The 16,512-nt window shown below is 40.6% G+C and overlaps 1 long non-coding RNA gene across 1 annotated transcript; it reads right to left on the reverse strand.

Annotated features, from left to right (window-relative positions):
• Positions 1–14,134: 14,134 nt before the first annotated feature.
• Positions 14,135–14,845, reverse strand: LOC124686667. Its single transcript, XR_006997910.1, has 3 exons — positions 14,730–14,845; positions 14,360–14,611; positions 14,135–14,250 (listed from the first exon to the last, which is right to left on the reverse strand). It is a non-coding gene; the product is annotated as an uncharacterized LOC124686667 (long non-coding RNA).
• Positions 14,846–16,512: the final 1,667 nt, after the last annotated feature.

The raw sequence follows: 16,512 nt of genomic DNA on the forward strand, positions 1-16,512 counted from the left end.
GATACTTTACAGATAACTGATCTTAAAACTTAATAGTTCAGTAGTTGTCTAGTATAGCATTTTTGTTGACGGCCTACCCATGTAGCACTATGTAACAAATAGGCACCGGAATTGGCACAGGAGAGATAAATTGATGTTTGTATGGTCTGGTGATGAAAAGCAGAGGGCCTTTCATACAGTAAAGGAACTTATTAAGGTTACTTTAAAAACGGTTATTGTTGTGGGTATACTCCATGGGTGTACCATCGACAGTGCCTAGATCCGGCAAGCCCGGGTGGCCCATAGATGGTGATGTGGCATGTGGCCCATCGGGCGGCCCAGCTGTTGATGCTGAAGGATGAAGTCCAGCCCAGGATACATGTTATAAGTTAAAAGCAACCGCTGAAACTTAATCTTCCTTTGTGTTGCTTCAATACATTTACTTTGATTTATTGCTTTATGAGTTAACTCTTATGCAAGACTTATTGATGCTTGTCTTGAATGTACTATTCATGAAAAGTCTTTGCTTTATGATTCATTTGTTTACTCATGTCATTTACCATTGTTTTGATCGCTGCATTCATTACATATGCTTGCAATAGTATGATCAAGGTTATGATGGCATGTCACTCCAGAAATTATCTTTGTTATCGTTTACCTGCTCGGGACGAGCGTAAACTAAGCTGGGGATGCTGATACGTCTCCGACGTATCGATAATTTCTTATGTTCCATGCCACATTATTGATGATATCTACATGTTTTATACATACTTTATGTCATATTTATGCATTTTCCGGAACTAACCTATTGACGAGATGCCGAAAGGCCAGTTCTGTTGTTCTAGCTTGTTTTTGGTTTCGAAATGTTAGTAAAGAAATATTTTCGGAATCAGACGAAATCAACACCGAAGATCTTATAATTCCCGGAAGCTTCCAGAGCACCGGAGAAAGGCGAGAGGGGAGCCAGGGGGCCCACCCCACATGTCGGCGCGGCCCAAGGGGGGGCGCGCCCCCCTAGTGTGTGGGCACCCCGTGGCCCCTCCGACTCCGCCTCTTCGCCTATTTAGTCGTCCCTGACCTAAAACATCGATACGGAAAAGCCACGGTACGAGAAACCTTCCAGAGCCGCCGCCATCGCGAAGCCAAGATCTGGGGGACAGGAGTCTCTGTTCCGGCACGCCACCGGGACGGGGAAGTGCCCCCGGAAGGCTCCTCCATCGACACCACCGCCATCTCCATCAACGCTGCTGTCTCCCATGAGGAGGGAGTAGTTCTCCATCGAGGCTAAGGGCTGTACCGGTAGCTATGTGGTTCATCTCTCTCCTATGTACTTCAATACAATAATCTCATGAGCTGCCTTACATGATTGAGATTCATATGATGATGCTTGTAATCTAGATGTCATTGTGCTAGTCAAGTGGGTTTTACTTATGTGATCTCCGGAGACTCCTTGTCCCACGTGTGTAAAGGTGACAGAGTGTGCACCGTGTGGGTCTCTTAGGCTATATTTCACAGAATACTTATTCATTGTTATGAAGAGCATAGTGAAGTGCTTATTTATATCTCTTTATGATTGTAATGTGTTTTGTATCGCAATATATCTGTGTGCTACTCTAGTGATGTTATTAAAGTAGTTTATTCCTCCTGCACGGTGTAATGGTGACAGTGTGTGCATCGTGTAGTACTTGGTGTAGGCTATGATTGTGATCTCTTGTAGATTATGAAGTTAACTATTGCTATGATGGTATTGATGTGATCTATTCCTCCTTTCGTAGCGTGAAGGTGACAGTGTGCATGCTATGTTAGTACTTGGTTTAGTTATGTTGATCTGTCATGCACTCTAAGGTTATTTAAACATGAACATCGAATATTGTGGAGCTTGTTAACTCCGGCATTGAGGGTTCGTGTAATCCTACACAGTTAGTGGTGTTCATCATCCAACAAGAGAGTGTAGAGTCTAGCATCTATTTATTTATTCTGTTATGTGATCAAAGTTGAGAGTGTCCACTAGTGAAAGTATGATCCCTAGGCCTTGTTCCTAAATACTGCTATCGCTGCTTGTTTACTGTTTTACTGCATCTCTACTGTCCGCAATATTACCACCATCAACCACACACCAGCAAGCACTTTTCTGGTTCCGTTGCTACTGCTTATATTTATTCATACCACTTTTATTTCACTATCTCTTCGCCGAACTAGTGCACCTATTAGATGTGTTGGGGACACAAGAGACTTCTTGCTTTGTGGTTGCAGGGTTGCTTGAGAGGGATATCTTTGACCTCTTCCTCCCTGAGATCGATAAACCTTGGGTGATCCACTTAAGGGAAACTTGCTGCTGTTCTACAAACCTCTGCTCTTGGAGGCCCAACACTGTCTACAAAAATAGAAGCTCCCGTAGACATCAGACTCCTAGATAATGTCAAGATCTCTCCAATCCCATTTTCATTAGTAGTACAATTAATATTATCAAGTAACATAGGACCATCATCTAGAGATTTATCATAAACATTTGCTAAGCAAAACTCTTTAGTACCATGCATTTCGACATTAGGCACAAACAAAGCATTATCATAAGATTTATCAAAATAGCATGGAATATCATGAATAACAGTAGCATAATTATTCTCACAAGTTTTACTCATAGGGAATATTTCAAGAGAATCCACAGGAACATAACATTCATCCGCCTTTGGTAAGCATGGAGGACAATCAAATAGTGTAAGAGATAAAGAGTTACTCTCATTAGAAGGTTGGCATGGGTAGCTAATCCATTCTTCCTCCTTTTGTTCATCACTCTCCTCTTCTTTTTCATCTAATGAGCTTTCAGGTTCATCAATTTCTTCTTCCACTGGTTCCTGCAAATTGTGAGTGCATTCTTGTGCATTAATGAGTCTCTCTTTATAATCAATGATATAAGGATTATCACTGTAGCTTTCTATGCAAAAATTAAGAATAGAAGAGACATAATCTTTAAGGTCCTTACAAACAACACAAGTTTCATAATTTTTAGCAATGAAGGATTCGATATCAGAAGCTCCCATAAACAAAACAAATTGTTCTACTTCTTCGAACCCAAAATGAATATAGCTATTCCAATTATAGTTCTTAATTAAAACTTCTTCACTAAAGCCACATTGAAATTTAAGATGTTTAGTATCCTGTTGAGAGCAACAGTTTATATCATGGCGTTTAAGCAAGATTTTAGCAATTGTATTCAATTTTTCTATCACAGCACTCATAACTTTACCCGTTCTTGATTCTCTATAATTATTATATAATACTATAAGCTCCAAATAGGTTGTAGGTTCTCCCATAGCAACAGTTTTTAATTTTTCGGTTTTTCAAATTTTTATGGATTTTCGGGTATATGAGGAAAATAAAACAAGACAAAAACAAACTAGACAAGAGTAAACTAAGCAAAATAAAACTAGACAGAAATAAACTAAGCACAAATAAACTAGACAAAAGTAAACTAGCAAAACAAAATAAAATAAAAACAGGGAGAGAGGTAGAGTGTACTCCCCAGGTGAACTTATGAGTAGAGCTATGCCTCCCCGGCAACGGCGCCAGAAAATAGTCTTGATGACCCACAAGTATAGGGGATCACAACAGTCTTCGAGGGAAGTAAAACCCAAATTTATTGATTCGACACAAGGGGAGGTAAAGAATACTTATAAGCCTTAACAACTGAGTTGTCAATTCAGCTGCACCTGGAAAAGCACAACTAACAGGGGTGATGTGAAAGCAGCAGTAATATGAGAACAATAGTAACAGTAACACATCAGCAGTAACAGTAACACAGAGGCAATGGCACCAGAAAATAGTTGATACTACTTCCAATGACATGTAGAACGAGTATATGATGATGAAAGATGGACCGGGGTTCCCAGCTATCTTCACTAGTGGTAACTCTCCAATAACAAGTGTTGGGTGAACAAATTACAGTTGAGCAATTGATAGAATTGAAATAGCATTAAGACAGAACATCAAGATTATTAATCATGTAGGCATGTTTTCCATATATAGTCATACGTGCTCGCAATGAGAAACTTGTACAACATCTTTTGTCCTACCAGACCGGTGGCAGCCGGGCCTCTAGGGAATCTATCGGAAATTAAGGTACTCCTTTTAATAGAGCACCGGAGCAAAGCATTAACACTCCGTGAAAACATGTGATCCTCATACCTAAGCCTCCCCTCCAGCTTATCCCGATTGCTCGTCACTCGGGGCCTCGGGTTCCGGACATAGACACGTGCAAACAACTTGTAGATACAATCTAAGCAATAAGTATAGAGCTTAAATCTAAGATCATGCCACTCGGGCCCTAGTGACAAGCATTAAACACAACAAGATTGCAGCAACAATAACTTCACAAACTTTATAGATAGACTAATCATAATGTAACAATCCATCGGATCCCAACAAACACAACACCGATTACATCAGATGAATCTCAATCATGTAAGGCAGCTCATGAGATCATTGTATTGAAGTACATGGGGGAGAGAGTACCAACTAGCTACAGCTAGAACCCGTAGTCCATGGGGGGACTACTCACGGAGCATGATGGAGGCGGTGGCGTTGATGGAGATGGCTTCCGGGGGACTTCCCCGTCCCGGCAGGTGCCGAACGAGACTTCTGTCCCCCGAAACGGAGTTTCACGATGGCGGCGGCGCCCGTGGAGTCTTTCTGGAGTTTCGTCAATTGGTGTCGCGTTTTTAGGTCGAAAGGGGTCTTATAGGCGAAGAGGCGGCGCAGGAGGGCGCCTGGGGCCTCCTCACCATAGGCTGGCGCGGCCGGGCCTGGGGCCGCACCGCCTTATGGTGTGGTGGCCCTCTGGCCCGCCTCCGACTCTCCTTCGGTGTTCTGGGGTCTTCCGGGAAAAATAAGATACTGGGTCTTTGTTTCGTCGAATTCCGAGAATATTGCCCGAACAGCCTTTCTGGAACAAAAAACAGCAGAAAAAAGGAACTGGCACTTCGGCATCTTGTTAATAGGTTAGTTCCGTAAAATGCATAAAAACATTATAAAGTGTGAGCAAAACATGTAGGTATTGTCAATAAACAAGCATGGAACATCAGAAATTATAGGTACGTTGAAGACGTATCAGGAAGCACTATCAACTTTGAGCATATGGATGTATTCAAATCCCCTGCCTCCACGCGATCTTCCACAATCGTACCCCCCACCTCTGAAGCTTGCCCCCGACGAACCTGTCTGCACCCATCATCTTTAAGAGGAACCCTAGGATATTATTCAGGACATTCCCTAGAGAGAGAACCCAACTATGTTAAATATAGATATTGATGATCATATCATTCTCTATGGAGCCTAACCTTAGGTTAGTACTAAAATCCTTCCAAAATGAGAGAGACCATTCATACCAATCCTAGCTTTACCTATTTAAGAAAAGATGACAACCTTTGAAATAAAGAATTAGGGGATAAACCATTTAATCTTAGAGTGGTGAGGTAATCTTGAATCAAATGGAATAATAAATTATCCATGAGTTGATGAAGAAAGAAAGAGACCAATCCAACTAAAATAGACAAGTGAAGTCTTAGCCTAGATACCTAAGGAAATATTAGGAGTACACCATAAACCCTAGAATAATCCATTCCTATATAAGAGAGCTCAAGAGATGGTGTTACACTCAAGTAGTTCAGGCAACACTTGAATTTTAGGGAGATAACTATCCATTTATCAAAATGATTATATCATCATACCTTGGAAAGAACTCTAAGTAATTATCTCAAGCATTCTCCTGGGATATCTCTACTATATTAAATGGCTAGAGGTGGTGAGATGGTTGGTACGTACGTCCTCTGCTTCCGTATGAATAAAAATCGCCCACATCCAGTAACCCTCTTCGTGCCAGATCAAATCAGCGGTTTTTTTTTGGAACCGCGTACCACGTTTCTCAGTTAAAACCTGCCCATGACTCCACGCCGCACCCTCCAATTCCTCTACCTGAATTCCATCAACTCCTTCCGACGATACCAAGATGCTCCACATCTCGTGCGCCGCCGCCGTCCCGCACATCAAACGCATGGCCGCCGCCGCCCCTACCACGCTGGACTGGACGTTGCCTCCCCCACCTCGCTGGGCATACGCCGGGGCGCCATCCCTCACCTTCTGCGCATGGACACCTCCGCCCACAGCATGGCCTACACATAGCCGCCATTGTTCCTCGACACCAGGCTGTCGCGCTCAACGCGTCGACTTCTCTGGCACGATGCGCCGCCAATACCGTCACCGCCCGGTCCAGTTCTGGATGGGGCGCGGGAGGGGAGGCTGCCCGAGGGCTCCAGTTTTTTGGGGTCCCATATTTCATTTACATACCGCATCATCGTTGATTCACGGGAGCGCCATGAATGATTCTGAAGCTGCGGTTGCGTCCATTGGGGAAGAGAGAAGGCCCATGCGGCCATGTCATGGGTCGTGGACCATTTGTTTTAGAGAAGAAGTATACTTTATCAGTCCAGGCCCAGTCGAGGTGATCTGATCTCCCTCTGGTCTATGTCACACATCTGGACTCCCAATTGAAGCACACTGATTTACACGCACCAGCAATGTGCACGCATATAGGTGTTTTCACTACTCACTGATGCTGATTTTTTTACCTACTTCCTTTCATGTGGCCGCATTGTATTTTGCAGCACACAAAAACTTCGATCAGCTACAGTGGAGAAGAGAACAGATGTCGAGTTGTATAGTGATAAGATGGATGGATAGAACTGGAGTGAGCACAAGGTGAAGAAGATTTCCTGCTGTGTACGGGTGCATAATAATTGCGCCCCTTGTTTCATTCATACTGACATCACAACAATTTGAAAATATGCACCCATTTTGGCATACATGGTTTTTAAACTGACATCACTGCATGAGTCTTCTACAAACAACAATTACAAATGGTAGATGCATCTATATTTGGGAACTTCACTGCATGAGTCTCTTACTGCTTTATGGATTAAAAAAATAGGTAGTTACAATATTTACATATACGCCATTTTTGCGTATATGGAGATGAACACCTTTTACAAGAAAGTCACGATGCTCCGGTTGTACTTTACCGGTAGATGCATCCCTTATTAAGTATGTAAAAACATGGCTCTATTTTAATATGAACTATGAAAAGTGAAATTCGATTCAGACATAGAGTACTTTGAGGAATTCCATCAATATTGTATGACAGACAAGGCGAGGTTTAACAAAATTTCATTCCATGATAGACCTGATAAGAAATTATGTTTATGGATGCTAGGCTTTGGAAGCTCTATGATCCTGATGTTGATCATGTATTTCAAGCTTTAAGGAAGGCTGGTGTTAAGGTGATCTCTCCAATGGGGATACCCGTCAACGACTACTGATACATGCCTTGAAATGTGAGCAATAGTTTGATGCGGTAAATTGACTGCTATGGTCACTTGTTTCTACCTGCCATTGAGATATGGGTTGGATGTTAAGGTACAGTGCTATTTCAGTTACTATAAAGCTGCAAGTTAGCATGTTTATATGCAGTACATCATTAGGTGGATGCAGATGCAATTTACTGGTGTAAAGTTTGTGAAGATGATCTTTGTAGAGAATCGATATAGAAATTTGTTGGTTTAAATATTTTCAGGTTCTGTTGATGGAATAGGAAGATAATGTTTGCTGATTTATGCCATATTGCCTATATTTTTCATTTACATGGTCCCTTACATGGCACGTGATTAGAAGTTTTTCTTATTGAATTATCATCTTTTAGCAATTTGACTTCTTTGCGTCCATCGATTAACATATGCTAAATATATGCATATGATGACATGCACAACAGAGATAGAAATTTGTTAGTTTAAATGCTTGGACCATCATATGAAGAAATTCTTGCTACATATACTAGGCGATGTCTAGGCGATGTCCAGTTCCATCCAATTTTCGGTATGTCATGAAGTAAGAAGTTCCTTTCCTAGCTATTTCACAGTGAACAAGTGAGTAGTCAGTCTTGACCATTCCGGACGAAGCACTATTATTGTGTGGAGCTGTTGTATTTCCATGTTTCCGGGCACTCACTGGTTCACTTTCTTCTCCATATGTGTAGGTTCATCGAGAAATTGCAGCAGGATATCCCTGGGCCCTGGCCATGGAGTAAAGGATCAGCTTCAGAACCTTTGCAACGTCTAAATGCTCTATCTTCTCCACAGGCACCTGGGCAACTTCCATCTAACAATTATATCTGATTTTACAAAGAAGGTGACCTTATATGGCAGTTCGTAGCTGATGCACTTGGCATATGAGTTTTACCAATAATTTTTGACAGTTCATATCCGATTCCAAGTGATGAATTTCTTCTGAGGTGTGTAGTTACCATGTATTGCTCTGTGTTTACAGGTAAGTACCATGGTTAGCCTTATCTTAAAACTACAGTAAATACAAATGTGTACTATCTCTATAATCTTATTTTGTGGGATTCTGACAATCCAAAGGGTTCTTTGTTTTGCACTGATTACTTTGGTCTGAGATCGCAGCCGTTCAAAGGCTATAACAGTTTGCTCCATTCAGTTCAGTTCATCATTACAGAATCATATTCTACTGTAGGGACTAAATATTGTTTGGCTTTAGCTACTGGTCCATCTATGTAGCATGAAGAAAGGGTCATACAATCACTACCTAATGAACTTTTGTTGTAGCTAACTTCGTATTATCATGAGGTCCCTTTAGTGATCTTATTATCGTGAGCTCTTTTCAGTACACTTTACATGGTAACATTAAACATCAAGCTGTTTTTGGTACTCTTTACATGGTAACATTAAACATCAAGTTCGTTCCTTGGATGAACTGGAGCTCTCATTCATCTACTAAAAAACCACATAAGCCAATGCGACATTCTTCATTTTTCTGAACACCATGATTGTATTCTCTGAACAAACGAGAATAGTTAGTAATCCCAAGAGAAGAATCATTTTGAAGAGATTGGCAGAGCAATATAGATAGCCCGTTTGAAGCTCTAATAATTTCTATCCATCCAGTTGATATATCTGGTCGCTGTCTGTTTGTCAACTTTTCTGGTTGGTTCTTGCATGCTATTTGCCATACAATATCTTCTCTGCGTCCATTGGAAAAGTTGCTGTTACTGAATTCGGGATGTCAATGAAACACAAATACAGAATAGTAGTGCTTTTCAAAAGGATTGCATGATTTTTTTACTTGACCATCTGATCTTTATCTCATGTAAATCACATGCTATTTTACTAAACATTAGATTTTTAGTAAACTGAACCTAATTAGTACAATACCTTCAGTATTATTTTTCTTCACAAAAACCATATATTTTAGTATTACAATAACATATTTATAACCCGGTGAAAATGAATAACTGAAACTCTGATGTCACTACTCACTGCATAGGTTCAATTTTAGTGAATGATAACTACCCTTTCTGGTTGCTGAAAATATATATTAAAAAGCGATAAATTTACTGAAGTATCGTACTGTTTGCAGCACCAGCAGGAACTTGAGCTGAGCAGTACATGAGGGAGATGGATTTCAGGTACCATCAGGGTAGAATTTTTTTTCCCCAAATGCCATTCACTTTCAGGGTGCAGCCCAGCCACCCCAATCAGCGGGAAGACAAGTAAACCACTGAATCCTGTTGGGGCTTATATGAACTAATGCTCTTTTACTGCACACTAGATGACCGGTTGCGCTATCGCGCAAATGGCAGAATCAAATCAAAATTTAAACCATAAGTTTAGCTTATTTTAGTATAAACAACTTCTCTCTCCATCATCCCCCAATTCGACACCTCCTTCCACTCCTCCTACATCCTCCTCCTCCTCTTCCAACCCCTTATGCAGCTATTCTTAGTCGAATTTTGGTTAGTTTTTGCAACAATTGCAATTAACCCTAGCCAAGCAACGAAACAAATACAAACAAAGAATAATTGTACCGCAGTTCACAAGAACTTAAGGCCCCATGTTTCTGTAGGTAAGCACCCACCAAAAGAAACGCAGGGGGAAATTTGAGGGCCAGTACCTACAAGTCTGATCCATGGTGTTATATATGACCTTAGTTCTAAGGAAGCATTTGTGTTTCCATAGACCACTCTCTTCGATTCATAAGTGTCAACCAGTTTGTACAAAGCTAGAGTGAATCAGTGATATCTACTATGGATCATAGTAAGTATTTCGAAGGTACATTATTTACATGAATAGCAAGGAAATACCCAGAAATAATGTAAATTTTAAGCATCAATAATACTATATTGCAAGTAAAGTGACAATAATGTCATCATAAAGCTCTACTGCAACGGTATACCAGATTACAATGAACCAAACAATAGAGATGTCTTAGATTATTAGTAAGCTACACGATAAAACAACTTCAGGTAATCAACCGCTTAATCTTCTGCCAGGCTGTCTAGAGAGCGACATCATCACCACCCTTCCAATAGTAATTCAGAACATATCATGATTGCAAAACAACATCATAAGTGGTCATCCGGTTCAACTACAAATAAGGATGCTTTCAGTGCCCCGGATCTTTATTTTCTTGTACTCAAAACAGCAACCAATCAGCAAAATTATGCATGGTGAGACATGATTTAAAGATTCATTAACTACTATCCTAGTGATACCAGCAATCATTAATTCATAAAGTAATAGAGCTTATCAGCTCCATCAACATCTCAACCTACCTGGGCATTTAGTTGCTACTGGCTAGCTGATTTAAGCTCTAATTTTACAAAAAAAATAGGGAGGATTATATGCAAGTAAATGCAGCATTCCTCAACATGGCGAATCACACGCTACACACTTGGAGGGTAACTGCACCTTGCTCAGAGTTCCACAGCTATGAAATAAAACATGCTTGGGTCATCATTATCTTTGTCAAATCCTTTAACATAACAAAGCATAGCTACTATGAATTTTCTACAGGGAACAGAATCAACTATGGATGTGAGTGTGAAGCTCACCGGAAATCACATGGTAAAGTAAACAAGTGTATTGTGTTGTGAATAAGTGTAAATCAAACGGTGAAGTAGACAAATAAAGGTTGTTTATCTACGGAAAATACAACATGTTGTGTATCGTAAATGCAAGGGCTGCAAAGGAAAATATACATGCATCTATTTCTGTAGTATTTCAAACAGTGCCAGATAATTTAAGCATCACCTCAATTAAATGACAGAAAGAAACAAGTACACTAATTGATCATTTTCCTTTGTAGCACTACACAACATGAAGAAACAAGCAAGCCGAGGTGTTATACAGCACACTACCCAACATGAAGAAAATAGAAATTTTTGTAATGCCAACATACCACATCCATGGCAGCCGGCCAAATGCATTCCAAACAAGATGCATACTGGTTCCCCTTGCTCTCGCCGGCTCTTATGTGTTTTCGGGTCTGAAAAATCTTTCATAACAACATTCGTTTTTTCTACTAAAATCTGTATGCTGGAAAAATTAGCTAATGCCGCGGAGGTACCGGTCATCAGCGGACACAAAGTTGGCCAACGCATATAACACATGCAGAGATTGAGTATCCTAGAAAACCTCTATCGAGTGAACAAAAGGTAGATTAAAGACCTTGGCATAATCAGTCATACACAATCAGGTCTTAAAAGGATGTTTAAGGTGGCTTGTGGAGCTAGATGCAACACAGAATCATGTTGAAATCCCCACTCACTAATTCCGGCTCTGATTATTGCATAGCAAGCACACCTATAAACATAATTAAATTGTGATATACTGACAGAGCAAATACCATGTGCTCTTGTTGTTGCCGAACTGGGTTGCAGGCACAGTGAGTACTTGTTGTTCATGAGTGAAAAGGAACAATATTATTTGTATCTGTATTAAGCCACCTACAGCACATGTAACATCCTAAAAGCAACAAATTAGCTGGAATGCCAAGTCGTGTGCACTTGGTGTACATTGCTGGACCTGTTTGGCAATAAGAGCTCTATAAAGCTCATGCATACATAGTAGAGTGTAAATATTATTTTCTTAATGAGAATGGATGTGCAGGGACTCATATACAGCTTCTGGCATAAATTAAACTTCTTGCACATCACCGACGAAAATGAAGCATAAAAAACTATAAACTAAAATAAGAAGTAAATAACAGACAAGCAGCTACTCGACTACTCGAGAACACACTAAAATTTAATTTTGTACCAAATTCTAGCATATTAAACACTTGTTACCAAAATCATCAAGCCCAGAGAGTAATATATTTTTCTGAAGAAATGCAGAATAGAAAAGAAGAGCCCGAGACATACCGGGCTTGGCTTTCAAATAAGCATAACATCAATTGGCCACTTGCAAAAAATATCTTTCAGGACCAATATATGAGAACCAAACTTCAAAAGTAGCCCAAATCAATTCACAGAACCAGGATCGACACTACCTGTACAAAATTCATATTGCAAAGACATTAACACAATGAAATAACGGTGCTGAAGAAGTATTTTAGGTAGAAAAAACTGCGGCAAAATCACTGCACCTCCTCCCAAGACAATGAAACCTAATGCAGGACAACATGAACCATTGGAACCCATCAACAGCCTCATGTATGCCTCATTTGATGTAAATTTGAACCATTTCAGGTAACCTATCATCATAATGGGCAGAGGCCTATCAAACTATTAGATTTGTAGATAAACCACTATCCATCGTAAAAATCCTAGATTATTTAAGCATCACCTCAATTAAAATGACAGCAAGAAACAAGTAAACTAATTGATCATTTTTTAATCTTATAGCGTGCAGGGAAGAAACTTCCCGTGAACACTTCTAAATAGGTAGTGAACACTTCAAAAAATCACTTTCTAATGAAAATTTTGGTATTTTACTTGCCATGTGCAGGCATCTTGAACCCCATGCGAGAAATTCTAAAGCAGTAATTTTTAAAGCCAACACAGAATCTCATTACCAGATCAGGTACATGTGTATGCATCAATGGGAAAAGTAGCACACGAAGTCGTTGAACCTATATTGCAACCTATTGCTAGTCACATCATAATAAGAACTCTACCAAAACATGAAACAAGGTGGACAGAGCACACCGACGCCACCGCAGCAGCTCCAGAAAAAAATCGCAAGATCTCACACCGCACCTCTGCCTCCTCTAGCCGGCCACCCCATCCCAACCATGTCCTACTCGATAGATATCCACGCTAACACCGCCACTATGCATCCAGTCATCATTCTAAGTAACCTGTCACGGCATCAAAAAGTACCATGGTATGAACAATACATAAATTAACATACATTGTTTAAACAATCAAACAGTCTAAATACATGAAAACTAAAGCAGGAAGGGATTGGAAATGGCTGCAATGTGAACTAACTACCTGTTGGCAGCCATAGTAGGTGAATAATTCTCAGAACCAATATATGAGAACCAGACTTCAATAATTGCCCAAATAGGCTCACCAGAACCAGGATGGACACTACTTTACAAAATTGAGATTGTATATCAATGGCTACAACCTGAAAAAAAGAGGGAAATATATGCGACAAATATATATGATCATCAGGTTCAGATGCAGAGTTCAAGCAATTTATTTCTGAATCAAAAAGACTATAAAATAGATTAGAGGTTCTGTATGCATCACCCAACCAAAGGTACCAGCAGCTAAACAAAACAATATTAACTTGGACCATTTCAACCAAATACATAAATAGTTTATGCATGAGTGCTGGATAACAATATACAAAATCATATTAACAGGAACAACAATCATTTCTGCCCGAGTTAATAAAAAGCACCTTCAATAACATATCATTGATTCCCTTTGGTGGTAAATACAACCTTAGCACCAGCCTTGAGAACCTTCTCCACTTGCTCCTTTGGTATTCAGCTTCTCTACGGGAAAAATACATAGTAGATCAGATAGAAGCGTAGTTGAGTTCTAACAAACGAGGCAGCTACAAACTGAACCGTCAGAACTTCACACCTCTAGTTACCTGAGATCAGATTTCCCGTCTTGCTCATTATTAGGAGTCACTTCATGAACACCATCAGCAACATACTGCTTCTTGAGAGACCTCTACAGAGAGCATAACCAACCAATATTGAGGGTGTCAGGCGATGGCGGTACGGCTGCCGTTGCGCTCGCCAAGTAGGCAAACTTGAAAAATGTGTTTCTCCATGTCATGGTCACCTTTTCTTGTGATGTCATTCATATTCTTTTTGACCAATACTTTCCCAACACGATCAAACCAATTGCTTACCTGTAAAATATTACTTGCTTACCTTTTCTCGTCAGTAGATACAAATCTGAGAACAACAAACAAATAACTAAATAAGTAAATTCAGCAGAGACATGCAGACTGGTTATATCACAGATGTTGATGTTATACAAAGGAGGACATGGAGAATAACTTACCGCTGCCTTTTCCCAAATTCCTCTACGATGTATTGATCTGATATCTTCCTTTCCGGCCCTAGATCTATTAGGCTATCAAGCTTTTCTCCTCGATACGGATGAAGCAGCCGGCCATACAGCCAATCAGTGATCACTGCCATACAATGTGTTCTGAAAAATCCAGATATGTGCCTTTGTGTAACCAATAATTCACAATTTAGAGACACATCTCATCCACTGGGAGCATAAATACAGATTGTTTTCATGCACAACCTGAAAGAGAGAGGTCAAGCAAGAATATAGGCACGGTTAATGATGAACCAACAGATATGGCAAAGCCTAAAAAACAGAGACCAGGAGAAGATGGGAAGAAGAACTGGGAGATGCTCACCTTGGCGTCATAGAAATCGGTCTTGCTCGCCCTCAGGGGCGTACACGTGGTCACATCAAGCGGGTGCTGCTCCGTCCCCAACGCCATGGTTTCTAGGAGAAGCACGCTGCCTGCCGGGATCGATGAACCAGACTGCCCTCACATCGCACACCCCTCCTCCTTCGTTCCCTACAGCCAGGAGAAAATAGATTGAGAGTAGAGAGAGATAGAGAGGAAGAGACGGGGAGAGGAAGAAAATGCCAACCCATTTTGGGCTGAATCATGTCAGCTTAACCTCCTTGGTAAGCAGGGATCAGAGGACCACCATCAGCATGAATTCCGCGATCTGCAGATCGATCTTCACCTTGCACAACAACTTTGAGTGCTGCACATAGCTGAATCCATCTAAATGGAATATATCCAAGAACTTGCAATGGTTTAATATAATTCCATTCGAAGGAACATCTTGCTTTGGAGATCCTCCTCTCTACCTTGAGAGCAATGATCTTTACCAAAAATGATGCCACCTCGCAGCAACATAGCAAGACCAATTGAGAAATATTGAACCGGACGAAGTAAGAAATATTAGCAGGAAGGAGCTAACTGAAACTGAGCGATGGGTGATGATCTCACAAGAAGGTTGAGCCTGTCGATAGGGGGACGACATGCCTGGAAGGAAAGAAGCGGGACACCAAATAACACATCCTTGGTGGACACCTGACGATGCTTGTGCAGCTGCGTCAGAAGTCACCATCCAGCCTTGCCTCTCTTCTCAAATCCCATCCGGCCGCCGTCGTATCTAAAACCATGTGCACCATTTTCAATAACCTTGTGATACATATACTGAGAGTTTCAGCCGTAGAGAATGTTAATCTACTAATAGCAGTAGAGAATGCAACCTGCATGCCCTTGTCAGTACCAGCAGCGTTGGCTCATGTCTCAAGATCCATCAACGCACTAATGATGATGTCAGTTCTCAGCTCATCTTCCACAACATCCTACGCAGCAAGGCAAATGCCGTAGAACCTAAAGATATTAGCAAAGAAGAAATTAAAATTACAAACCGAAGGCATATCGACAGAAGTTATATTTTTTCGTAGAATAAATGGAGCTAGTTTCCTAGGACAAAGTTATTCTTCATGTACTTTTTATTTTCAATCTTCAAAATATGAACTTGTAAAACCAAAGTTATTCCAAACTGTAGCACCTTTAACTGTTTATTCGACTTTTTTAGATTCATCAATTTAGATATTTCCTTCTAGCAAGTAATGCATCATTGACCCCAAACTTGTACCTCTCCTTTTGCATCTGCCACGTCGAAGCAGCCGAAGAACATAGAGAAGCAACAGGATTGATATAACTTTTAATTTCAGCGACATCTAGCACTACGAAATTGCATACAGTGACATTCCTCCAAATCAGCTTCCAATGATTCTTTTGTTTGGTCAAATCCATGTCAAAGCTGCAAAATGAGCAGCAAATTATCATGAACAAGAGATGGCCAAATCAATTCAGAATCCAAAGATATACTCCCTCCGTCTATTAATAGATGTCTACTGGTTCATCTAAATTTGGATGTATCTATGTCTAAAAAATGTCTAGATACATTCAAATTTAGATAAAATTTTGACATCTAAAAATAGATAGAGGTAGTACTTAGATCTAGAGCAGACAATCTCACCGTGCCTCCTCTAGCCATGTCCATGTCTGCCAATCCACTCCGGTTGGGGAAGGGGAGACCAGGATGACGACGAGCGAGGGCATTGCCGAGGGAGTGCGGCCAGCACAGGTCGGCCTGCCCCCA

Source organism: Lolium rigidum, chromosome 2 (genome assembly GCF_022539505.1).
Source record: "Lolium rigidum isolate FL_2022 chromosome 2, APGP_CSIRO_Lrig_0.1, whole genome shotgun sequence".
Taxonomy (NCBI): domain Eukaryota; kingdom Viridiplantae; phylum Streptophyta; class Magnoliopsida; order Poales; family Poaceae; genus Lolium; species Lolium rigidum.